The sequence below is a fragment of the Lissotriton helveticus genome, chromosome 12 (assembly GCF_964261635.1).
Source record: "Lissotriton helveticus chromosome 12, aLisHel1.1, whole genome shotgun sequence".
Classification (NCBI taxonomy): domain Eukaryota; kingdom Metazoa; phylum Chordata; class Amphibia; order Caudata; family Salamandridae; genus Lissotriton; species Lissotriton helveticus.
Window position 1 is genome coordinate 94,529,709 of NC_136073.1, and position 27,659 is coordinate 94,557,367.

Here is a 27,659-nt window from a genome sequence, read left to right on the forward strand (position 1 = left end):
TCGCAGATGCAAATGGGACCACCCGCCATAGGTGCAGCAGTTCTGCTAAACGAATTGGGATGCACCCGCCACACTGGCGGGCGCATCCTGTATTTTTACATTGCGGCGGGCAGCAGCATCCGCCACAATGTAAAAATACATGTTGTGCATATGTATGTACAACGTGACAGGCAATGTGTGGTGCCTGCCACCCTGTACATGCATATGTAGGGGGTACCATAGGTATCTCCCACGTGCAGTACACCCCGGGGGCCCGCAATGGGCCCCCAAAGACATTGACCGCCTGTCTTTTTGCAGCGGAATCTCCACCCAAAAAGACAGGCATGCAAATGCACAAGGCAGTGCCTGCACAGCACCACCGCCATTGCCCCATAGTACCTTGTCCTACAAGGCGGGCGGAAAAGGACCGTCTTGCGGGACCACGGCGGTTGGTCTCTCCGTCTGCCGCGCTACCTTTCCCATTCCCACCGCCATCCTAATTTGGCGGTGGGAATATTCCGGGTGATGGCGGGAAGTCCTCACCGCCGGCCCGGCGGCCCGGCTGTGGCGGACTTCCCGCCATCGTAATTGGCCCCATAGATACATTTGTGCACAGTATAAATTAACTGAAATGCAAAAATAGGAGAGGTCATTGAATTTCTATCAAAAAAGTACCTTCCCAATGTTCATTCAAGGATTCCATCCTTCTACTCAAGCAAAATGTTATTCTCCCCTGAAAAGAAACACTATTTTACTATTTTACTACCTCTTTAAGGCTGAATTGACAGAGTAGCATATTGGTACCAACTCTTTACAATGTACATATTGTTGTGTTTGGGTGTTTCCAGAGTGTCCCTCTCTCACCTCAAACTGCTGTCTATTTGGTATATTCATCCACCTTTCATGATACACTTCCTAAGGAATGCATGGGAGTCTGTTTTACACATGAAGTGTGGGTTTAATTATTTTGGTGTTTAACACCTTCAGCTCTTTATCTCCTGCATGCATTTTAAAGAAAAAGTAATGTTTTGTTGCTACTTGTCCCCGCATTGGCAAAGGCAACAGGGAGCGGTTTAAGATACTATGCATGCAATGCTAGTAAACAGCATCATTAAATGTGTGTGTTTATATGCTTTGCCATATTAGAGTCAGACCTATTGGCTTTGCCAACGCTTGATAGTTAGAAAGCAGCCACTAAGTAACTTAAAGTAGTGGAAACATATATATAAAGGTTTCACCAAAGTTATCAGCAAGGTTAGTAGTATTTAGTGGTATCAGCTATGAAAAATGCTCTCAGTCAAATTCAGCTGTAAACATTCACCTGAACCGAGTATGGGATCTGCCTTCCTGCCCACAGGGCTACTGGCCACCCTGAGCTCGCCTTACTGCGTATTTACAATACACATCATAGAGTCCAACAAGAACAGAAATCATCAGCTTGTGGTCATTCTATTTGAACTTCACTTCTGAATACACAATGTCATTCTTCTGGCCTGATTTGGGGCTGGGCTTCACTTCTGTCCTGGTTTCCAGCTCCAAAGAAGCATAAACAATTGGCTCCTCCCCCTATGAGAAAAGAGGCAGGTTTATAAGTGAATATTCATGAGAACAGAATTCTATTAAATCATATAAATGTCCATCCAGCACTCAATTTTTACTCTTTTTTTTGTAGATCAAATTCTTCACAATTTTTTGTTGTGCGACTCCCTCCAAGTGTTTTGTCTACGAACACTATAACAAATATAAATTTTAGAGAAAGCGGAAATCCCACTTGCAAATGGTGGTGTGCACACTTATACTTGGACCGGGATGGTCCTAATCAGCTTATCGTTAGAAAAATTATTCTTTCAAAGCTCATCTCAGTTTCAAACGAAAATTTATTAATTTCATTACTATTAATTCTTCATAGATGCAAATCAATTTTTATGGCGACTTCAAACTTTTACATTTAACATCTACCCGATGCATTTCGGGTCCTGGGAGACCCTTTCTCAGGGGTCTGTGTGGGAAAAACCAAGGAAATACAATAAGCCTCATGAACATGTATTCAACAGTTAATGTGACTAATATCAAACCATATGATTACACTCTTTTCCCTAATAATGCAATAATACTGTCTAACTTTTAGTCCCAAAATAGACATAAAACAAAATAATTGTGTTCAAATCAAACCAAGATCATCCAGCGATTCGATATTGCCACTCGCTACAAAATAATCTCATCAGTGAAGAACTGAAACAAGCTAATTCTACTATGTAACATACGATCATATTCTGCTTAAAACTAAGATACACCAAATCATTATGGTTAAAGTCTTACACAATTCATAGCGTATTGTCATTCTAAAAACTATCTTCCTCGCTAATACACTCTCATAGAAAAACGAACGTTTTGTTACGAAGACTTACAGAAAATGTAAAGCGTTTCGCGCCTTAGTCTATCCGCCAATCAGCATGTAGAAGACACACTGAGGCTTTCACTCCTACGTTTTAAGCAGTCTGGTTGGTTTATGCTGCGGTCACGTGATCGTGATTACACTCGATACCACAATTTTCAAATGTAAACTTAAATACAATTACTACAGTGTATTTGTAACACAATTACGCGCTTAAAATTCTGAGTGATCAGTAATAAATCATCCTAATGCATGGATGAAATTATTTACATGAATTACGTACAAACACCAGTCAGCATGTGATGTGCTTCTTATGAACATAATTTAGGAAAGCTTTAACAATATTCCTGCAAACTGGAAACACATGTAATAATCTGGCATATAGTCCCATTCCAAGATGGCTGACACTTTTTTTACTGCAGCTTATGATAACATGTGTTTTTATTTAGTTTTACTCTAGAAATGTTTTCATTTTCATTTTGTATTATTTTTTCAGACACTTACGCAACTAAGATTATTCATGTATTATCATCACATGCTGACTGGTGTTTGTACGTAATTCATGTAAATAATTTCATCCATGCACTAGTCTGCAGCCAGCAATTATGGGTGCTTTCCAAAGCTTGGTTAGAGCATTTTCTATCCAAAATTAATGCTTAATGCAGTGCAAGACACCGGGCAAGCACACACTTTAAAGGGCCTGAAGTTGTTGCGCTGTACAATTTGCATATTACCGTAACTGTGCAGAAATTATGCAGAAAGCTATGACATACTTTTTAATGTGCTCAATGTTTCAAGATTTTAATTTCCCACTGCTTTATAAACCTTGCTTTAAAATGCACTACTTGCCAATTTTTTCTATATTTTCTCAGGCGGAGTACCCCTTGCACACTCCACATTCGTCCATTAAGTTTGCTTGCTTCGCTCGTTACATAAAAGTCATAACCAACTTTTATGCTTCACCACTTTCCAATGTTACTAGCTGCCACTACATAAACCTTTTTTGTATGAATAAATTCAGCAAAGCCAAAAGTCCTGTATTTCAGCTGCCCTAAACTTGATATTGTGGATTATTTGTACCAATCCCATGGGTAGTTTAACTTTGCAATTTGGCTCTCCAGCCAAAATGTCATCATTTCACATTTTTTAACTTTGCTATATGTATAAATGTGAGCTTTGCCAATTAAATCTGTGACTGTCCAATGGCCTAAGAGATTCCTATTCAGTTAAATTGCATAGGATAAACCCATTGAGGGAATTTACCCAGTGCATCTGTCAACCTTGCATCATGCTTTGACCACCAGAGGCCCATAGCATCCATTCAGAGATTGTCCCACTTTGCCAAAGCTCTTGATTGCAACTGCTAAGTTAGTATCTCAAATGTTCCATTATTTCCTAAAGATTAAATAATGATCCCATTGATTTCAGTATGAAGGCAGGCTTTGGGTTATTTTGGAAAAGGTTAAAACTTCATTAATCTATTGAGTTCCCTTCTTTTTAGAAGAGTTTACTTAAGAAATGATTAGTGTTGTGTAGTAACCTTGTTTAGGACCATTCATTCTTTATATTTTTAACTACAAAATTTCATATCACCTGAGCATGCAGACAGCTGTCCCGGGATATTAAGAATGAACTTTGGCCCTTAATTAGAGGTTTGTCTTGTCAACCATATTCCAAGTGTGTCATAGCCTATGGCACTTGTAATACAGCAGGTAGAAGAGCTGCCTGCTTTTGATGGAGTATCTCATCTGGCAGAATTCAGACAATACTCTTTGCCCTGAATAACAATGGTAAATAAGCCTTATGAAGCCCTCACTCAATATCGCCATCAATGAGCAAGAGTGGATTTCATTCATACTACAGTGAACCACCGTCAATAGAAAGGTTCTCCTGTTAATGGCAACATAATTGAAAACAATAACCTGCACTAAAAAGCATTTTGTGCCAAGAAGCTCCCTATGACTAAGATGTCTTCTGGGCATGTGAAACCCATCTGACACAAACAAATACAGATATATCTGAGTGTCTAGCATACATCCCCTAGACAGTGCAGATATGGAATGGCAGCTCCTGTTAAACTTCAAAATATTACTCACTAGTAATCAGTGATCTGTAAAAAAATGGATCCCGAGGACTTCCTCAAACTCTACAGCATTAACCATGTAGACATGATAGAGACATAGTTTATCTGTAGCTACACTGCAACTTTAAATGTCATGCTTTCAAGAGACATCAATATTCTCTGCAAGTATGGGGATTTAGAATTTGAGACAGAAGTATCAATAGTGAATCCAGAGAAGCAGTAATATTTGGAGACAACATAATTAACCATGACAACATACAAGCATCATATAATCAAATGCAAAGAGAATAGCATGTTTACCCTTGGAGTCATATAGGTAGTCCTATGGTATCTTTCAGATTTCTGGGAACACTTATTAAGTATATCTTTTGATCTCCAGCCATTGTCAGAGAATAACCTGACCTAAAAGTCCTGATGGTTGAACCATTGAACAAAGTCTTAGAATCTTGTCACAAACACGCCTAAGTTGAGATTCACCCTGCTCACAGGGATGCTGTCACATGTCATAAGCTGTTATGTTATTGACACTAGTTGTCAATCTGGCTTTGAGTTAGAAAAGCTTTACATCTTTCTGCAATGCAGTGTAGATTCCTCACTCATCACCAGTAGTCTGTTGATTTTTGTCTAATTTATCCCTGGTTGCTGTTAGCTTGCTGAGAAGCAGCATCTGCAGGTAGCCTATACAGACCTTAGATATTCTATCTAAAGTGGGGGGAGAGGAATGTGGCCTAACAGCTAGAGCGATCAAACTCAAAGCTGGGGAACCAGGTTCGAGACTTGACAGGGACTCTCAACAACCTGTGATTCTGGGCAAATCACGTAGTCAACCTGTAACGCAAAATGTTATCCAACTGTTGTTCAGGTAAAGTGTTCTGATACCTTTGCGTCGAATTCGCGCTAAATAAAACTTATTTAAAAAAGTAAGGAATAAAAAATCAAAACAGAATGAAAGTCAGCAAATAAATATTACAACAAATTGCAAGGTGATTACAAAATACACCTTATATGCCGATGAGTGTGACAGAAATCAGAACCGAATAAGGAAAACTTGCGGAGTCAGAATCACACCTCAAGTTTACAGAATGAGGTGCCCATCCCCTGGAAATCCTTAATGAAAATTCAGTTAGTAGCAACGACCACACACCTGCGATAATGCACTGTCCCAGCCCAGATGGATAAAAAATAGGACTTCCTATCCAAAAGGGTATAAACCCTTTCCTCATGAAGCACAAAATTGCCAAGCAAACGCACTTTACAGCAATCAAAATATTTGAATCACCAGTCCGAGACTTGACACGCTTCTCTCAGCTGAAACAACAACAAAAGTTTTAACATCATGTCTTTAACCGCTTAAATATTTTAAAGTCCAGTTTACTTCACTAGAAACCTGGTACATACCCCTAGTCCCAATATCGGCTGAGTATGTCAATGCATCACTACATCACTGTGAAATTGTAGACTACCTTCAATGTACCATTCTTCCATCCTCAGAAAAATCCAAAATTAGATAATTCAGCTAATATGTGGTCACTCTATGTTTACCTGATAAAGGTTGCATTCTTTGAAAAGAAACACAGCAACACTAGCATCACTGCAAGGACCTTTACCTTTTCCATCTCAGTAGCCAGTGCTGCTAAGCAACCAACAAAATTCCTGAAGCCAGATTTCTATACTTCAGGTAAAATGCAAACTGGTAGTTGAGGTGTCAGATGTTGAGCAGTTGGTACCTAGAATCTGTGGTGGTACATGTAAAGAAGGAATCGTTTTGCACACTGGAATTAAGGGTCTTAGAATGAGAGAGAAAGATAATGTGGGCTAGCAAATCGAAGAAGTTATTATTTTTGTCCTATACGCACTTTAAGCACTGGGGCGTGAATGATTACCTAGTGTCTGATGAACAGCAGATAGTCAATAGATTATCTAGAAAGAGATAAGTTAAGGGAGGGACTGGAATGAAGAATTGAGTTTGATCCTTGCGAGAAAGAAAACCGGTGAGACTTTAAAGCCACCAAGAGGATTGCTGTTATCTGAAAAAAAGAAATAGTTCAGCACTGATCTTACACTCATGCAAAGAAGAACAAGAGAAGTGTGAGACCGAGAACTAGCAGTTTAACATATGGGTAGAGAATCATTCTGTTGCTTTGCCCAAGGGCCTTTGAGGCAAGTGTCGAGAGATAGAAAAGAATGAGAAAGGTGGAATGGCTATGGAGGACAGTGTTGTGGAAGGTCGTGAAATGCTGTTTATGTGCATTTTCCACAGATAAAAGAAAACTACATCCAATGAAAAAGGTGTTATAACAGGGGAGTCAATTAAATAAATGTCATTTGAGGGTTAATTAATTATTAGATAAACTGAAAGTAAGTTTACAAGGTAAGTGGTTGTGAAAAACAAGGACCCCCTGATAAATCGATATGTTTCAATTCCTAGGACAGGGAGATATATTTCGAGTGAGAAAACTTCCTAGGCAATTCCAATCAGTAAGTGCAAATGTCATGAATTGTATTGTTGTTATATTAAAACTCCATTGTTATTACCTCCATTAGAATATCTGGATAGAAAATGTTTATGTAATTGTGAAAATTGGATGCTTCTACGACAGTTGATTAGCAACAATTCTGAATGTTTTTTTATTATTGTTTGTAGGTAATATCCGTGGCTTGTCCTGAAGAAGGCGTTTTGAGTACGCCGAAACGCTCATCGATATAATAAATAAAGAACATTAAAAGTGCCACCTTTATACATTTTGTATATTTTAGAACTGTAATGAAATGAAAAATCATTTTTTCAAATGTGTAATTAATGTTGTTTTTAACTTTATGTCTTTTTTAACATAATTAAAAATATTATGCTTTTTTACATGATTTTTGTTGTTTTACTCTTCCCTGATTTATGCTCTGACATTTGCACTCACTGATTGGAATTGCCTAGGAAGTTTTCTAACTCCAAGTTTATAAGGTAAGTCCTTCAGATATACTACCTGAATCTATTTGGACCCTGTGTACACGATCTCTTATGCTATAGCAATGGTTGCAGTCATTTAGAAGTTCAATGAACATATAAAGCATACACAAGAATGAGCTAGAAGGAGTAATTCCTTCAAAGTTGATTGTGAAGAAGGTAACCTGCAGTATTCTCATAAACAGTGGTATGATTATTTCCTTCCTTAAAATGCATGGGTACACCCTCACCGTAAATGACCCCTGCAACTATTACAAATCATATTAAACCACTGCTCTTCTGTGTACATTTTTAACCTCATTGGTGCTCATGAAAGCTCCTGGCCATCATGAGTCACGGTAGGCATGTGCTCATGACGGCCGGGAGCTGTCCGAACGTTGCCACTCTGCCCATGTGCTGTTAATCCCCCGCCTGTGCAGGAGAAATAATCAGTGGGCGGAGTCTTGATGACTCCCAGCAGTCATGAGCACATGCCCACTCTGATTTATGATGGGCGGGAGCCTTCATGAGTACCGCAGCGCCACGCTCACCCCCTAGCCCCGCCCGCACCGCAGCGGAATTTGTGCCGCGGCGAAGGGGTTAATGACTTGAAATCCTGGATTGTTAAAATAACACTCATACACCTATGAGATGGGTAGTCTGTCTCAAAACGTTGAAACCTTGAAAGCAAGCCTTTTAGGATCGTGCATTGACTGGGAATTAACAGCTTAACGTTTGATTCAGATTCAATAGAAAGTAAGTTACTCGGCCCTGAATAAATGTGATCGTTACCTACACTTTGCCTTTGTCCACACACCTTCTTAAACATTCATACCCACTCCTCTGACTTAGTCCAAAAGTTTAGATTTGTTTAGGTCCCTTGCATGATTATTATTAATGTCAATATATTTACTTAAGGTTTAATACTGCTGGTACAAATTTGATTGTTTGTCAGTAGACTCTCCTGACAAGCTGAAGACTCTTTTAGGGTGGTAGGGGTGTTGATTAATTCTAAATTGAGTTTTAAAGTGGTCCATCTGCTGGAGGTGCCTGAAATCAAGAACATATTTCACATCAGAAGAAATCTATTCATTAAATGCCAGAAAAAGGGTTGCTGTTAAACTTGGCCCTTTCTGCAGGGTCATCCCCAGAGGTTTTGTTTTTCTCTGCTCCTTTTTGCTAAAACTATTGGTGTTGGTCTTAGGATTCTATGCACTGTACCACTGCTAACCAGTGCTAACGTGCTTGTGCTCTCTCCTTAAAACATGGTGTAATTGGCTTATATCCAATTGGCATATTTCATTTGCTAATAAGTCCCTAGTAAAGTGGCCCTCAATGTGCCCATGGCCTCTAAATGAAATGCTACTACTGGGACTGTAGCACTGACTTTGCCACTCACTTAAATTGCCCTTCAAACATGTCTCAGGCCTAACACTGCAGAGCCTGTTTATGCAGTTTAACCTACCATTATGACCTGGGAAAATAAACCTTTTGCCAGGCCTAAACATTCTTTTTAATACAAATAAGTGACCCATATGCTAGTTTAGTCTAGTTTAATAGTTTATAAAGCGCTCACCTCACCCTGGGGCATCGCGGCGCTATCCAGTCAAAAAAACAACCTCCCTAAAGCTGAAAATGAGAATACTCTTGGTTAAAATAAATAGGCTTTCAACTGTTTTCTAAAACCGTTGTAGCTTGTCATAGTATGCAGACCCAACGGGAGTTGATTCCAGTACTTGGGTGCCAGGTACGAGAAGGCTTTCCCTCCCGTCCTGACCAGTCGAATGCGCGGGGACTCTAGAAAATGCTGAGTTGTTGATCTCAGATGCCTACTAGGGGTATATTTCCTTATCTTGTTACGTAGGTACATTGGGCCAGTCTCATTGACTGCTTTAAAGGTCAGACAACAGATCTTAAAGAATGACCTCTTTTTTACTGATAGGCAATTAAGTTTCCTTAATAGTGGCGCTAAGGGGGAACCCGCTGGTTGATTGAGGATCATTCTTGCGGCAGTGTTCTGCACCACCTGTAGCTTGGCCATAAGCGTCTCCCCGACTTCCGCCAATAGAGCATTCCCGCAGTCCAATAGTGAGGTGACCATTGCTTGGACTAGGGTTCTCCGATGGTGGAGCGGAATGTAAGGTAATATTTTCCTTACTAGTCGGAGGGCATAATAACATGAGCTTGTGATTGCCGAGACTTGAGCTTTCATATTTAAAGCTTGATCAAGCTTTAGTCCCAGACTTTTCACTATCTCTTTGGGTGATGGAGCAGTCCCTAACTCTTGTGGCCACTAATCATCTGACCAGATTTCAGTAGCTTTACCTAGTAGCATCAATTCGGTCTTATCCGGATTCAATTGGAGATAGTTTGCAGTCATCCAGTTCGCAATGGTAAGCATTCCTTTGGCAAAACGTCTTTTGTCTAAAGCGGGGTTTGATCCGATATTAAAGATCAACTGCGTATCGTCTGCATAAGAGACGATACCAAAACCTAATTGCTCCACAATCCTAGCCAGCGGGGCCATTTATAAATTAAAAAGTGTCGGGCTCAGACAGGAGCCCTGTGGCACTCCTCTGTTTAGGTGATATTTTAGGGGCCCAGTACCACCGTTTGGAATCTCTCTGAGAGAAAGTTGTTAAGCCACTCGAGTGCCATTGCGTTGATCCCTGCTTACATGAATCTGTCCGCCAACCTACGGTGCGAGATGGTATCAAAGGCTGCGGACCCAATAGAACTAGGATTGCTGACCCTCCTGCATCGACAGTAAGTCGTAGCGAATCTGTTACCTCTAGAGTTGCAATCTCGGTACTGAACCCAGGTGCTAGGCCCAGGACAGTCCCAAGGGCAGGGTGCTATGTATCTAAATTGTTGGACATGTGCTTTAAGTATCACGTGCCCTGGTAGTGAAAAACTCTTAAACTCGTTTTTTACTACTGCAAGGACTAACTCTCCTGTAGGATAACATTGGAGATTACGTATTACATGTCATAAGTGTAATTTCCAATGGGAAGAGATAATCCCTTCAGATTTGTTGTCTCATAATTGCTAATTTAAAATCATAACTTATGGTGAAGTCAGGTTTTAAATTGCAATTTTGAAAATGTCACTTTTAGAGAGTGGGCATTTTCTTGCCTCAGCCATTTGGTGCCTGCAGTATGCCTATGGCCACATGTCTGGGTGTAGTTAGCAGTTGGGCTTTGTCAATTCCTGCTAGACAGCCACACACAATGGGAGCTTAGGTGTGACTGGATGGGCTACCTCTGGCAGGATGGGAAGGAGGAGCTGGGTCCAGACTTCATTTACAACTGAATAGGCTGTGTCTTGTCTCCATACAAAGGGGCTGCATACCCCCTGTAGTTAATTTGGAGCCAGGGCCTAGAAGGTAGGGCACCTGTGCACTTCAAAGGCATGCCTATAAAAGTTTATCACCACTACAAAGGTACAACTGTGTATAAAAAAAGGACTTCAGACACCACCACTTCGGTACACTTCTTCACCTGTGGATACTCTCCCTGTAAGAAAGATCACTGTGCTGCTACACGGACTGCCACTCTGCTGAATTGCTACTCTGCTGGACTCCTGCTCTGCTGTGATGACCTGCTGCTTGCTGTCCTCTTGCCTGGGTAAGAAAGACTGGACTTGCATCACCTGAGCCCAGAACCCTGATTGGCTCCCTCGTATCTCTCATTGACTGCAGCCTCGATGGTGATGTCAGGCTCTGCAATGCAGCCTCCACAGCTCTTTGGAACTGATACATTTCCCGACTTCATATCGTAAGCCCTCATTGACGGGATCCTCAACACATCTTAACCAACGATCCACACTCTGCTGGCAAACCAGGATCTAATGTGCTCAGTTCAGGGCCTTACTGGGTCCCTGTAACAAGCCCATGCTCCATTACGGTTGGACTAAACTTAGGAGTTTGTCCAGGACAAGTGCATCCAGATACCCACAGCTGACATGGTGTAGGAATCTTTTTGTGTGGTGTTTTCACAGTTTTACTGTTTGAAGAGTTGCACAAATACTTTACACATTGCCTCTAAGGTAAGCCTGAGTGCTCTGTGCCAAGCTACTAGGAGTGTGAGCACAAACTCATTTGGGGGTTATTTGTGCCTTACCCTGAATAGGATTGTGGTATTGTGGTATCTACTTGACCAGGGCCGCCCCAGTCAAATAGTTACCCAATTTCTAACAATCGGTTTCAGAATTCTTAACCAATATATATACATGTCTTCATGATTTGTATTCAGAATGCCATGCAAAAAAGAATGTATGGTTCCAACCTAATCATCTGCTTCATTCAGGATTTTCTTTTTCTCCTTAAGGTACATTTGCTCAAGTGGAGAACCAGTAGTTGCAGAAGATACTCTGGAGCAGTTTTTAAGCTCTGAAATCATCCTTGTTTCAGCTCTGTAAGAACAACTTGTTACTTGCTAGACCTGCAAACCTTAGGCTGGTCTATCCTCAAGCAGTTTGCCTTTCATCCTCCTGTTTTGCTGGAATTTGTTTCTCTAGGCCTTAAGACGCAGTGCACTTTATCACTTGTGTCAAGTGCTAAGATGCCTGTGTTCACTCCCTTAAACATGGTCAAAGTGTCTTACACCCAATTGGCACATTTAAATGCCACTTTTAGTAATTGGCATTTTCCTGTCCTAACTATTTTAGTGACTGCAGCCTGTTTCCTGGGTCACATAGCTAGATGAAGTTGGCAGGTGGTCCTTGTGTATTCCTCCCACAAAATATTGCAAAGGGATACTTGGGGTTGGCAGGATAAGCAATCGCGACAGGATAGGAGGGGCAGAGCTGTGCATAGCCACACTTATATTTTACCACAAAGAGTCTACCTCAACTCAAACACACAGATGTTCCCACAAGCTTTTTGCTACTCCAGACATCATGGGACCAGGGCAGGGAGGCAAGGATTTCCAGATCCATCTGTCGAAGAAAGACTACAAAAGATTTCCCACTTCAAAACTGTCACCATGCATAGCTCAGATGCACTTTTAAATTCACTTCTGGAACTGCAGAGATCTTTCAAGGACTCTCCTGCTGCCTGAGACCTGCTGTGTACTTCAAAGGACTGCGTTTCAGCTCTTAGAGGGCTGCCCCGCTTGCCTGCAACTGCCCTCTGTTTTTTTTTGTTTAACCTATGACTAATAAAGTGATTTCAAGGCCTAGTTGTTTGGCCTCCTGTTCAGAGCTTTTTTACACAGAAAAGTGGGGCAAAAAAATGTATGTCACTAGTCGGTGAAAGGTGAGTAGACAAGACACATATGTTATTAAAACTGCCCGCAGCCACAAAGAGTTGTGGCATACTTCATTATAGGGCTGCTACAACACCTCCGCGCAAGACAACGACAGAGGTGGAACAATAGGGTGGGGGAGACAAGAAAAACATAAAGAAAAAATGCAGGATCAGAGCAAAGGTGCAGATATAGCAACATTAAAACTAACACAGGGATATCCTATCTTCCCTTTATTAGTGCACTCCTCGGTTAGGTTAAAAGGGTTCTAATCACCACGTGGTTGGTGGTACGCTGCTCGATGATGAGCCAACTACTCCTCCACTCTGCTAAATGTCGACATGTTTCTGCCGGCTACTGCTTCTTCTCGGGCTTTCATCAGGACTAAAAAAACAGGCTCCTTTAGAAACTCTCCCTATCTCCTACCTTGAGGAGTAGACCATTGTCACAGCCTGTATAAATGCTCAGGTTGTGAAGGTATCATAACTCATTCAGTGGAAAATATCTGACTTTACTTTGTACTCTTGTTCGACCAGGTGGGGAAGCGAGGACAGCTCCCTGTAGTCACACATTTGTCAAGGTGAGATCGTCTCAGACCATACATTCCTCCTGGCGCTGCATGTGACGAAGTAGAAAGGTCGCAACAAGACTGCTTTAAGTACATTACTATTACCTAAAATTATTGATGACTTCCATTTACAATAATGCCATTCATGATGTACAATATTCCTCTTAAGTGAAACACACAGGCTAGATTTACCCTAAAAGGCAATATGCTAGTTTAATATCTGGGTAAAGTTATAGCTATTTTCAGAGGAGGACAATGTATAACTTACCTTGTGTCTCTTATTTGATTTTGACACAACTGCATAGACTGTTTTCTGAGAATCTGCACATTAAATAAAAAGATATAAGTATTTAGTGTGTGCAATGAACAAAAATATTCTCTTTATGTGAAGATGAAATACCTACCGGCCTGATGGGCAGCTGGTGCATCAAGTGAGGTTCTATTCCCAGATGGAGGTGGGCTCACTCTGTGAAAGTAGCACACATTACTTCAACAATTTCATATGCCAAACAAAAGTCAGTGTTTTAGTTGTTCAGAAGGCCTATTTACAAAGCATAATGGAGCTGTATTAGTCTTCGGAGAATCACGCTGAGAAATTGATTAATTTTTCACTTACAGTGGATTTGTTGCAAAACCTTTGTCAAATTCAAATTTAATGGTTTGTAATGTCTAGGGTGCCTTTAATAGAACGTGGGAAGCGTAGGGATGAACTGGATCGATGATACACAGGTTACGTTAGAGCCAGCCGCAAAATGTGATGCAGGGCGCGCTACGAAATTCGTTTTATTAATTTAATTGTTTACTTACCTGCAATCATCCAGATTCCGTTGTTTATCACCCCCCACCCTGCCCCTCCTCGCCCTGCCTGCCTGCCCCACCGCAACTCCCTCCACAGGCCGCGGCTGGTTAGAGCATTCATCTCAAAAGAGGACTAGTGTCAAGCAGTTAACTGGAGACAGCAAATTACACAATCTTAATCTTTGCTTGACACTTTGAGGTCCTTTTTCAATTTGGTGGCCTTGAAGGTGTTCCTTATTAATAGTCAAGAGTTGAGGATAATTAGTGGACTGCAGGAGAGGCATTTCAAGGCGTAGTGACTGGCCTCACGAGGGGGCTGATATTGAAGTATGTTTGTTAATGTGGAGTCAAATCAATTTTAAAAGGCTGAAGTATTTCCTCCAGAATCGGTATTCGAATGCTATTTTGTTCCATAAAAAAGTGTCTTCAACCTGCCCATCACTCCAAAAATATATTGGAGGTAAATACATTTCCTCCACCAACAGTTTATCTCCAGAAATCTAGAGATCTTTTTACGTTTTTGTTTTTTGTTATGGAGTTTTATATAACACAAACTTGACCCAAAGGTATTGGGTATCAGAGCGCTTTACATGAGCACCAATTTCATTACAGACGTGCACATTCATTTTTTTAGGCATGGGGAGATTACTGATTTGCCCAGAATCAGAGGATGTTGAGCATCGCTGCCCGGACTCAAACCCAGTTCCCCAGATTTTAGGTTGACGCCCTAGCTGTTAGGCTACATCCTCTGCCCAGTTACCCCAAATTAGTTTCGATGTATTTACTATTGTACCCACTTACCTACAGTTTTCTAGTGCCATTGTTGGATGTCTTTCTTTCCCTCCAGGGAGAAGCTGGAGTTAGCAACTTCATTTTACTTCACTGTCAATGATTGTGATGATTTCATATTGTGAAACTAGTTGTGTAGTTTATCAAAGAATACATGTTTCTCGAAATGGCAACAATAGAAGCAGCTTTGTGGAGGGACAAGTGCCTCTTCAGTCTGCTGCTGGCCCTCAGCAGCATGTGGCATACCATGATGCAGGTACAAGCAGCGCATCTATGTAGAGATCATCTTTTTGCAATGTTAAATTAATTGATTCTCACGCAATATTATTGGCCTAACACTATTTATAATTTTTATGTAGTTTTATAGAGCAAACTTGACCCGAATCGGGTATCAGAGAGCTTTACATAGCACCAGTTTCATAACATGAGATAACATTCATTTTTGTTAGGCAAGGGGTGATTAAGTGATTTGCCAGGAATCAAAGGATGTTCAGCTTCATTGCTGAGACTCGAACTATAGTTCTCTAGATTCGAGGTCGACTGCCCTAGCCGTTAGGCCAACTCCTCTCCTTCTAGTTTGGTTAAATGGGTCTGTTTGAGAGAATGGGTGAAGAATATGTGGAGAACACATTCTGGCAGATCATGCAGATGTTTGCCATGAAAAAAAGAGTACATCACACCAGATGGACACCTTAATATAAAAGTAAGAGCTAGGAACAAAAGAACACAATGTTTTGAAAACCTCTGACTGAACTCTGCATAATCAGGAATCCTATAATTAATTTGATTTCTACATCTTTGCTGCTGCTGTTTTCACGTAGGGTTTGCTGTGCTTTTAAAATCTCCCTCGCATCCCTTGGAAACTGCTCGCGGAACCCGCTGCGCGGGTCCCGCTTCGCTAGAGGCCACCTCTGGACATCACTACTCCTGGAACATTGCCTCTGGGTGTTTGGACGTGCAGGGCTGCGAGCGTGTTGTGGGCGCAGGACTACAAGTCCCAGGAGCGCCCACAACCCCCAATTGTTACCAGCTGGGACGCTCTCCCTGCAGGCTCCTCCTCTTCCTCCCTAGATAGTATACCATCAATTGGCGAGTCCCGCTGCGCGGGAGCGCGCGGGAGGGCGCCGGGAGAAGCCCGGGACAAGGGCGGGACCGTCTGTGGCCGTCCGGGGCCAAAGGAGGCCGGGCTGCGCCACCCCATTGACATTTACTGAACTGGTATCTTATATATATTGTCATCTGTGGGAGTGTTGGTGATCTAACCTGTTTTTATTTCTGTTATTAAGGTGGAAAAAGGGTTACTCTTATGGCTTGTCTCACTAACACTTCTACCTTGCTGCCCTTGCTGAATGAGTCAGGGGCTGCTGTTATGGGCCCCCTAGACACCTATTTTAAACGGCTGCCACAGGATATTGATAGGGAAATTGCCCTGGCAGAAAGACGTGCGGGACGCAGGTTGTCCGTTGAGCTTTTAAAAACCCCTGTTGATAAACGTATAAGCCAAAGCTTTCCATCATTGGTCACTCCGTTATCATCCATTACGCTGCCTGTTGCACAGGAAATTCCACACCTCTCACCCCCAACGACTGAGCCATTGGCTACTTTTCCTTTGGGACTAGTAACCTCTACTTTGCTTGTAACTCCTCCCAGTGTTCCTACTAATCCATCCACTGGGCAAAAGATTACACCACAATCTAGTGTTTCAACACATGTTGCAAAGACCAAACCCAGTTCCAAAAGGAAAATGAGTGTAGTTACAAAGAAATGTTATGCGCCAAAACCTTCAAGGAAATATAGGAAATTAGGAACGTGTATACAACCTCATGATACTACAGGGAATAACTCTACTGGGCCAATAATGGGCGAGGGAGAAGCTGCTCTGCCAGGCTCCGATCCCATAATAATAGCATCTTCTGGGACACCACCACCTAACCCGCAATTTTTCTTGGAGTTGGAAAAATTAATACGGGCCCTCTTGAACCCCTTTGAAGACAGACTAAAAAAATTATTTGACCAGCTGAACCATCTAGAGCAGGCTAGTCTAGATAATTTTTTTTCAACCAAATCCTTAATCAAGTCCTGTCTTAAAACAGGCGAGAACAGGAATCAACAGCAAATAGTTGAGCGAGATATAGCTGCCCCCTTGGTAGAATTACACTCTCCTGTCGCTAGCATTACAACTGATCATCGGGGGAATGGACAAAGTAGGAAAACTACTACCGAATTGCCAACTATCCCAGTCAAAAGTAATTGTGGGAAAATCAAGTCCCATGGTATGGTGGCTAAAGGTAGTAAGGAATGTCCAAAAAACGTTATCCCTGTTACCACTGTTACCCAATCCCTACCAAGTACTCTGATAACTTCGAAGGGTCCTTTGGTCAGTAACGAAAGAAATTTCTGTAAAAATAGTGATGGAACAAATAAGTCCCACGTTCCACAAGCTCAAAATAGGGATGGTTCTGTAAGTGGTGGTAACGATATCTCTGGGAAAAATAAGGCTTCCTTGGTATTAAAGAATGCTTCCCTACCATGCCTTGTTGTCCCAGAACAAAGCCGACCAATACCTTGTGTGACAAAACCTCCAATCAGGATACCCCCAATAAATCTTACTCCGGATTCCTATCCCTATGTGGCTATCCTTACCAATGTTCCACCTCTATTGGTAGGGAAAAGAGAAACCTACCAGATGTTAAAAAACAAGGTTATATACTGGCTAAGGGTTAATAGACCATTGCCCGGGGAAGTGGATGGTTTGATTATCGGGGTAAGAAGGGTCAACTGGATAGGATGTACCCCGAAAAGCATAGGGGGTGAATGTATTATAATTAATTTCCAGGATCCAAGGGTGGTAGGACTGATCACGAGGCCTGGCTGGAGCATTAGCAGTGGTGGGATTGGTATTGTGGATCTCACTTTTTTCTATCCAAGACCAGTTGGTGTTAATCTTGGAGGTAATAACGAGATAGGGAGATTCAGCTTCCCTCCACAGGCAGAGACCATCTCTTTTAATGTCCCTTTTCCACAACCAAATGTTTGTTACGATCAAGTGTATAACTTTCATGATGGGCAGGAAAACTTGAGGTGGGGATGGTGACGGAAATTGGCTGTTTTCAACGAAATTGGGGACAATGCGGGTAGGGAGGTTACACTCGAGAAATCTGTGGCATCAATTAGGGATGTAATGGCAAGTCCAAAAGAAGTGATTATTAATGGGAAGAATGAGAATGGGAGGGCGGACAGTAGGGTGTGCACGGGAATTTTGGGGGGTGAAATTTTGGGGGGTGAAATAAGACCAATATTAAATACGGGCGTTATCCAGGGAACTGATGTTAATTGTGTGGATATTGCTATAGATGAGGAAGGTGATTGTGAGAGTTTGGCTAACCAATCGTCTATGTTAGTCATCGACGTAGGGACCTGTAATGGCACTAGCCCGGGGAGGCTGTTTTCGTGGAATATCGCGGGGCTAGGTTCTAGATTATTGTTACAAAACTGGATAGACTTTGTCAACGGTTTTGACATGTGCCTATTTCAGGAGACATGGGCATGCAACCCGATCTTCCTCCCAGGCTATTTAAATTTTTGTATCCCAGCGAGTAGAGGCCCTAGGGGTAGACCCATGGGAGGCTTAACAATCTGGATCAAGCAAAGTCTACAAGTTAAAATAAAAGTGCTTGACTTGGGTTGCAAGGATATACAATTGTTAAGAATGTCATCAGATAAGGGGGGTGGGATAGACGTATATAACATCTATGCTAGGGGCACTAATGCTGCGAATTCCCCCACTCTAGAAGCTCTCTCCACCTTCCTTGAATCACAGTCCCTGGGAAATAGAGTGGTTGTGGCCGGTGATCTCAATAGGACCTTCGAACCGTTGGAAAATACGGAAAATCCGATAGGGCAGGAGGAAGATGCTCAATGGGATGTCCCAATTCTAAATCTTGCACCAGTCAAACGGTGGACAAAAGACATATTGCTATTAAATGCGCTATGTTTGGAACATGGGTTGAGGGCCCTTAATGTGTCGTGTATTTCTATAGGTTCTGATTCGATCCCCCTATTCCTGACCCTATTCTGGTTAAACTTACTAGCTAGTTAACTAACAGTCAGCCCATGAGGCAAGAAATCCCCCATGATGCAGATACCGTTATCTGACGCAGTCACACTACGGCACAGGAACGTGTTATCTGATTAGGTCATAACGCTTGAGATCTAATTAGACAAGCAATATTCCTCCAGCCCCTGATAAGGCATACGACGTTCTCATAACAAATCAAACCTATGACAACCTGGATAATCCGTGCGGCCATTGTTTTGATTTCACAGAGAACTTTAGTAAAGAATGTGCTAACGAGCAAGTCGTATGACATCTTTATTGACGTACCTATGTCCATCCTTACGTCAATCTCGGCACCTTTAAGGTATAAATATTGCCGACCTTGCCCTATGCAAACACACGCGTGGTGACAAGACGGAGCAGCCATACTTGCCGAAGCCGAGAGCAGAAGCAGACCCCGCAGGCAGCAGCCCCGCCTTCCTGACGCGCTGAGAGACGCGCTGCTATCTCAAGCCGAGAGACCCAGCACCGGCGCTTCTGGGCAGCCCTCGCAGGCAGCCTGGAATATCGAGAGCAGAGAAAGAGATACCATTCCTCATTCATCCTAAATTCCAGGTACAGAACTGAATAACCCCTCCTAGAGAATTCTTTAGTTATTCACTTGGCAAAAACAAACTTAAACTAAACTGTAACTTTCTATTCCCGCCCACGCATTAGACTTAGGTCAGGTACACGGGGTAGGCGTATTTAGAAACACCAGTTGAGTACGTTTAGTCAAATGTATATGTGTATGTAAATATATTTTAATCATTTTAAACATCATATGGCTCAGAAACCATATCAATGTTTTTACAGTATTATTTTATACTATTGCTTCTAATGTATGCACTTTACTTAACTATAAGTATTGCAATAATATCGATCCATTTCTCTTGTACGAGAAAAGAGACTGATCAATAAATAACATCTTTTATTGAACACGCCCGTCTCTTCCTTTTCTCTACATTCTGATGAGACTAAGAATGCACGTACTGACTGAGTAAAATAATTGCCTTGTGCTCACACGACTCTTGAGATTGACTCTTGATTAGGGGAGAGCAAAGTTGTCATGTTCTATGGTTGTCAGAAACTAAATCCCTTCTTGTCTAATCAGGGGAGTTCATCCTTCCTTGAACATTCGAGAAAGTTTCTAGCGAACTCTGAGCTTAGCTGGCAAACCCAAAAATTAAGTCTAGTTTCGACAGTAGTAGACCTAGTTAACGTCTGGCCTAGGTCTTTACTGCTGTAGGTACTATTCCAATGCGCAGAGCCTATTGGGAAAATAGGAGCTACACTACATGGCGCCCAACGCGTTTGGAAAGGGCGATAAAACTAACGTAAGACATTTAGAGTAACTCAGTCGTGCTTTCTCACTCAGACCCCTTTTCCCAAATACTCCAAAGACGTCTGGAGTGGGTGAAAGGTTATTATATCCTCCAAAACCTCGCAGGAGGGAACTCCTATGTACGGTTCTTGGTCTAGTCAACGTTGAAGGATAAAACAGTTCCAAAATATTGTGCACCTAATCTCTGTTTCCATAAAGAAACCTGATCTGCAAATAAAAATAATACCATCCTGTCAGTAAAATGGGAGACAGTGATGGAGAAAGAGAGGCAATTAGATTAGCTACTGAAATAGCAGATGCTGATGCTACCATGCAAACAGCAGACCCGGATATAATACTCATCCAGGTCGCCAAAAGGAGATCTATAACCTTAAAACTTATAGAAAATGGACTGACACCTAGAGGTGGCACAGTCATATTCGTAATTGAGGCACACGAATATCGGCAGACAGAGGTATACTATACATGGATACATTTTCCAGCAGCAAATGCTGTAACAAAGTACTTCCACTATTACAAAGTAGAGGAACCTCCTGAAACGTACACTCCTTTCGAGGAGGTGGAAGTACCACTCAAATTCCAAGAGCATTTGCTCTTATTTGATGGCGCCCTAAAACATAATAATCACATTACAAGGCTCGGTCCTTTAGGAAGACCAGGAGCAACGTGGCCGGTCTTAGCCGGATACACACCACATCCAGACATCGACGAGATGACTGCACCAGAGCTATTAATACAGCTAAAACAACTACTAAAAATTCACAGACAATTAGTTCAGTATGTAATGCGGACTTCAACAATTCAGCCAGCGATTAAAATTCCACAGCTGACCCCTCACCAGGGGAACACAAATAAAATCACACCACAGAACATCTAATCCTGCCTAGGTAAAGTTCCAGCTAAACGGGAACAGATACCATTCTGGTTGGCACAGAAAATCACCCAAATAGAGGCGGTGTTTCCTGACACCACCCCATTAGAAAAGCACAGGATTCTGACTATATGTCTCCCAATGGGAATCGCACCACACATTGAGGACTGTGACACTTGGGGTACGGTCTTTGCTTCAATCTACACAAAAACGCACGGTGTTCCATCCATTTCGGTAATACCAGATGTGCTAAAACAAATTCAAGATGAATACGGTCCAGAACCTGCTTTAACTCTTGGTATGAAATTACTGAAAGACTTCAAGCAGGTCTCGGCTATATTACTAGCCAACATAAAGGGTGAAGCAGCAAACGTGGCGATCCGCCAGAGGTTAAAAGAGACAGATATAGCAGACCAACCAGCTGAAATTGTCAGAATCATAGAAAAATCCTATGAAGAACTAGGCAGAGATAGTCTAGGTGGAATACCAGTAAAACCGCAACTGACTACAAGTCCAGAAAAAATATTTTTTAATAATAATTCACCAAAAAAGAACTGGGATGGAAATAAACAATCCAATCCTAAAGAAAAGAAATTCCAGTCCAGAGGAAGGTCTCCTAGGCGAAGAGAGAAATCTCCAAACCCGAGACAAAGGTCACCTCAGAGTGAACCCTCTGGGAATAGATATAACCTTAGAAATAGGGATAATATTAAAAAACCTGATAGATATCAAGACATTGATACACGTCCGTCTCAATCTTTTCAGAATTCCTCGCAGAAATCGGAAAGAAGAGGACGATCAGAAGAGCACGCCAAGTCCAAAGACAAGGAACCTGCTCAACTGAAAAAGAAATCACAATTTCCAAAAAAGAAGGTAGCCAGTATCAAGGTAGTTAACAATGCCGAGAATACTGAGGACACAACTGAAAAACGGAGAATGGGCTCAGACAATGCTAGACAGCGCAGCAGAGGTGAGCATAGCTCGCAAAGTCCTTATGAATCATCTGGAGACAGTGGACACGAATGAATACCTTCAAGTGGAAACTGCAGATACCAGAGTTAGCAAGCCCCACAAAATATACGAGATAACATTACGTATAGAGGGAGATAAGACTAGGAAAATAAGGGGACTATTTTGGGATAACCTATCCAAGGGCTATGACATCCTTCTAGCTGAAAAAGACTGGCCACCGGAGTTTGTCAGGGAGTGCCCTCATGGCGAAGAAGTAATTATGCCTGCCTTCTCGAATCAAATACCGATTCATAAAAAATATACACTTGCTAGAAAGTGGGCAGTGGCCTTAGCACCTGCTTTATATAAAAATCACGTAGGATGGGATGAGGATTCTCCTCCTCACAAAGTCCAGTTAAAATCACAACCAACTGCACAAAGGCAGTACCCAATTAAGCAAGAAGCTAAAAAACAAGTAAATGAAATACTAGATCAGCTAGAATACCAAGGGGTGATTGAAACTTGCACCTCACAAATGAACAATCCTTTGTTTCCGGTCTCCAAACCAGACAATTCATATCGTCTAGTTTTGGATTACCGACACCTTAACACATGTTGCAAAACTTTTGCAGTGCAAAACTCACACAGTGCTGCACTAATGAATAACATAGTGCGCAAAAAATACAAAACAACCTTGGACATCTCCAATGGATTCTTTTGTCAAAACATAGCACCAGAGAGCAGATATTTAACTGCATTTTCAGTAAATGGCACTCAAAAACAATTCTGTCGGTTAGCCCAGGGGTACAAGAACAGCCCGGGGGTATTCTCAGCGAGAGTAACAGAATTACTACAACTATATGATGATGAAGCATTATCTTATGTCGATGACATTTACTTAACAGATGATGACTTGGAGACTCACTTGAAAAGAGTGAACACCATAATACTTGGTTTCGCTGCAGAGGGTTACAAATTCAACTTCAAAAAGTCCAGAATTGCCCATCTGACGGTCCTATTCTTAGGATATGAGTTATCAAGTGAAGGCAAAAGCCTGGCAGACAATTTCCTAGAGAAATGTGCCGTAATCCAAGCTCCTAAAACACTAAAAAACCTACAGTCAATTCTAGGCTTCCTAAACTTCGGAAGAACATATATTGCAAATTACGCAGAAAGGGTCAAACCCCTTTACGATCTAATTAAACCAGACTTTAAAAGATCCAGTTGGACTCAAGCACACACAGAAATTTTGAGATCCTTACAAACAGACATGCTAATTAAAACAAAATTAGAAACCCGTGATAATACACGCAACCTTGTGATCCGAGTCATCCCAGGGAGATGCGGATTCACATACCTAACCTCTAATGAGGGAGATAAGGTACCAATTGCATTCAAATCACATTTGTACACAAAAGCTGAACAGAGATTCAACAACAAAGGAAAAATTGTTCAAGCAGTTCAAACGCAATAGCTAGAGAAAAAGACATAGCTGACGGTAGACATATCACAGTCAGAACAGCAGAATCAGCCTTTGAGGCATTAACAACACCGTGTAATTTACCAATAACAACATTGGATCCAGAATGGTTACAATGGGTAAATTCAATCACAACGGACAAAGTATATTACTTCTTTGATCCAGAACTAGAAGAATTAAAAAATCTAAAATATGAAAAAACGTATCCTCTGCCAATCGACATTCTGCCTCTACGACATTACGCCTGTGTAATCTATACAGACGGACATGCTCAACCCTCCGTTTGGGGAGAACATGCATACAATCCCACATGTGAGATTACAAAAGAAGTGTGGCACGGAGGTAAACTAAGACCTCTATTAAAAAAATCACACTCAGTAGAAACTAATTCAGAACTACAAACTGAAATATTAGCTTTGAAAATGGCGCTAGATAATGCGGATCGCGAATTCCCGACACTTATAGTGTCAGATTCATATTTCTGCGTCAAAGCATATAACAAGGATTTGCAGACCTGGATTCAGAACGATTACAAAGATGACACGGATGCACCAATAAAGCAGAGACTGCTCTGGGAACAGGTAGCTCTTTTGAAAAAAGAACTACCAAAGACTCACGTGACACACTCACTGAGTCACCAGCGTGATGGCGTTCACGTTGTAGGGAATTCATTGGCTGAAACAGCCGCAGCGGCAGCCAGTAAACCGGCTCCCGTAGATCGAAAAAAGCGTACATTAAAATACATTGACGGCGAAACAGTGCTGGCAGTAAAAACGTCATCAAAAGGCGACTGCTCGGCGTTACCGATCAACTATCCACTCAATTACACATACATCATAGATGCAAACTCCATTCCTTTTGCTCGAATCCCTGGAGTGGGGGATAGAGTGATTCCAAACATGGACAGGAGAAACTTGTTAATCGCAGACGCACACATGGGCGAGGGTCTCAGACACCTTAAATTAAAAGATTCTCTGGAAGAATTACAATCACGGTACTGGTGGCCAGGCATGAGCCTGCACTACACCATGTTTGTAAAAAACTGCCCAAACTGCAACAGAGATCGCAGTGGGGAGAGAAGCAGTTTAATACCTCGTCGTATCAAGGCAGATAACATCACCACTAAAAAGAATGGCTTGCGATTAACATATACAGGCTAGTTCCCACTTATAATGTAGATCCACAGCACTCGGCTGACGTCCGGACTGTTATACAAGATTTGCGAGTCTAAATGGCATATACGCTAAGAGCATGCTACGTTCGACCATTTTTTTCTTTTTCTCAGGCAATCCAGCCTGGGGGGGGGAAAGAATGGCCAAATGAGCACAGCCCAGCGGGAATCTTCTCACTTCCTTCCTGAGGGTATGGGATGGTGTAAAGAAAAAACCAAGACAGAAAGCAATCTATAATAGAAAGGATATTAGGTTCGGGAGCTGGGTGGGTCAAACATCTAATAAGTGTCCAACGTAGTCTAAATAACTTGCCAAGAAATTCTCTGAAGGGATTCAGTCCGTACGAATTATTATTCGGAACTAGGATGTTGATCTCTGACCTTGATAGTCAGACTTCAGTGGTAACAAGAAAAAGCTTTGATGTCAAAGACCGTTTGGCTATTTTGCAGGACTTAAACAAAACAAGAAAAGACCTGAGCAACATACAGTTGAAAGAACAGCCAACGACCACTGAAGAATCACCACCTGTCCCAGCAAGACCTGTCTGGATTCCAAAAGTCGGGGATCTAGTCAGGGAGAAGATCGCGGTAAAGAAGGAATTTGGGCCTTCTTACAGAAAAGCAGTTCCTGTATTGTCTGTCAACGGGACAAGATCAGTTGTACTACCGCCACTTGCTGGAAAAAAGGAGAACCGAGTTGTATCCATCGACCTGGTAAAACCACAACATGTGGCCGATAACCAACAGTAGGCCAAGTGGACTCCCAATAAGTAGCAGAACACCAAGGTTTGCTACCAGTACAGAGGTCCTATCAAAGAGGCTCATCACATTCGAAACGCCTACAGAAGAACAACAAGGACTATGCAACAATGCAATAGAACTTAGACCTCTGAAAACCCAAATAAAGACATTTAGCAGAGACGCACCAATCTATACAGAAGTACCAAGTGAAAATGCAAGAAACAAAAATCCTGAACCAATTGGAACAATTGACAGAACTGCATCCGGTTACTTCATCAACTTCGATGATTCGTCTGAAGGCTTCAGCGAACAAAAGACACAGCCATCATCAAAATCCTTTAAAGACAAAGCGAAGGAACTTTTGAAACAACTGAAAGAAACATATCTAGTTTCTCCATGGATTGAATTTTGGGTGGGTTTTGGTGCATTTATCCTCATACTTTGGCTCATCATGGTATTTACCTTGGGACGCTTCATTGAGGGAAAATATGCTAAAATGGACACAGCAAGTCAGAACATCAACTTGGTCCTCAAACCACACACATCTTCACACGTCGAGAAAAGAGAACTTTCTTCAGAACTTTCTTCAGCCAACTTCACAGCAATTCCAATATCTGGTGGGGTAGCCTGGGACAACACTGACTATGAAATTTATGGTCCGGTCGAGATCCTGAAATATCCACACCAAATCAAGATCTCCTTGAGTGACTTTGCAAAACCAAACTCATTTGCTGAGGATTGGGACTTTGAAAGTATAAACAATATGATGTCTGACTTAGTAATGTCTGCTAAATTTACAAAACATGATTATTTGCAGGGTTCTACAAATTATGACAGCATGTACTGCTATAACCATTATGGTAACCATTTCTTGCATAAATCTGCACAACCTAGAAATGTTTTAAATTTTAATCAATGGGAACATTGTGCTACACCTCCAAAAGGGAGCTCTAGAACCGTGTATGGCAAATATTCATATTTTTCAGGTTTTAACATAACTAATGCTTAAACATTTTATTACAAATTGTCAAACAAGACAGGGATGAAAACCATGATAACCAACACAAAATTGATATATTCAGATTCTTTCTTTGAAAAAATTAATACTTTTGGATTTGATTATTGGGACAAACATGTTGATTTGAAAAGTGTTTGGGGTACAAAAGAATGGCAAGTACAGGGTATAGAAGCTTTGTTTAGAGCCTGCATGATCCCAGAACAAATGATATTTTTAAATGACACCGTTCAACAAACCACCTGTCTTGGCTTAGCCAAAATCAAAGATTTAAATAACCTGTCTATTCCAAAGCCAACAATGTTTAGCAATAACTCTGAAACAGATGAAGAAATAGACATAAACCATATACTTAACCAAAACAGAACACATTCTGATTGGAAACAATGGTTGATCTGGCCCACAGATACAAATAACTGTCAAGATAGATTCCTGAATAAAACACAGGGTTTCAAAATGAACAGGCCAGACCCTAGATATCCCCAAAGACATCACCCAGGGATAATAACAACCTACAGTGTGGGCAAATTATGCCTTCAATGGCTACAAACTTCCACACTGCCTGAAATTAAGCAACACCTAACTTTACTTACTGATGGTGCTGACTTGCGTGATTTCATAATGGGACCACGCAAACAGCGTCAAAAGCGTTTCATAGCAGCCTCTGTATATGCAGCATACAATGAGGCCTGGAAGGTTACTCAAATTGAGACAGCAGAAAGAATACGGGAAATTGACCGTATTAATTTGGAAAAATCACTTTCTGTAGTGGACAATGGGTTAATGACTCTGTCCTCCAGAATTTTTTCATTGGACAGCATTGTGTCTTCAGCAATCGATATATTATCGCAAGACTTACTGTTATTACAACATGGTCAGTCACAATTGCGTTCTATTGTACAGCTTGGCTGGACGTTACAAAATCTGCGTTCAGGCTATGTGCCTTGGCGTTTAATCAACACAACGTCACTATTTCAAATCTTTAACCTTACTGATAGACAAATCGGTATGGCGCAGAAGGGTGCTGATTATACAATCTTGAGCATTGAAAAACTAGAAAGATTACCGTTGACAATGTCAGAACGACCGGTCAGTGAATGGATAATCCACGGAATCATAAATATTCCAATCTCAACCTTCAGGTTTCAATACTGCCAAAAATATATACAGGCTGGCATGTACGAGAAATTGGG

General features: G+C 41.6%; 1 long non-coding RNA gene across 1 annotated transcript in view; it reads right to left on the reverse strand.

Annotated features, from left to right (window-relative positions):
* Positions 1 to 1,282: 1,282 nt before the first annotated feature.
* The window catches only part of LOC144799078 (uncharacterized), a 108,887-nt gene continuing 82,510 nt past the window's right edge, over positions 1,283 to 27,659 (reverse strand). The window contains exons 3-5 of the long non-coding RNA XR_013603744.1: positions 13,614 to 13,675; positions 13,478 to 13,530; positions 1,283 to 1,545 (exon numbers count right to left, since the gene is read on the reverse strand). This is a non-coding gene — a long non-coding RNA (uncharacterized LOC144799078). The remainder of the gene's footprint in view (positions 1,546 to 13,477; positions 13,531 to 13,613; positions 13,676 to 27,659) is intronic.